This window comes from Mus caroli, chromosome X (assembly GCF_900094665.2).
Source record: "Mus caroli chromosome X, CAROLI_EIJ_v1.1, whole genome shotgun sequence".
NCBI classification, from domain to species: Eukaryota; Metazoa; Chordata; class Mammalia; order Rodentia; family Muridae; genus Mus; species Mus caroli.
Genome location: NC_034589.1, coordinates 14,647,853 through 14,648,158, shown reverse-complemented (window position 1 = coordinate 14,648,158; position 306 = coordinate 14,647,853).

Sequence of the window (306 nt, the reverse complement as noted above, 5' to 3'; positions counted from 1 at the left end):
AAAAAAAAAAAAAAAAAAAAAAAAAAAAAAAAATGTTCTAACTGAGCTATGAGAACTTGAGAACTTGATCTTCCAGATGTGAGTCTCATTATGCCCTGTATCAATTTTTCAAATTTATATATTTTTAAGCCTAGGGATGTCCTGTCTGCATGTACACCTAAATGCCAGAAGAGGGCATCAGATCTCATTACAGATGGTTGTGAACCACCATGTGGTTGCTGGGATTTGAATTCAGGACCTCTGGAAGAGCAGTCAGTGCTCTTAAACCCTGAGCCATCCCACCAATCCTATGCTGTGTTTAAAAGG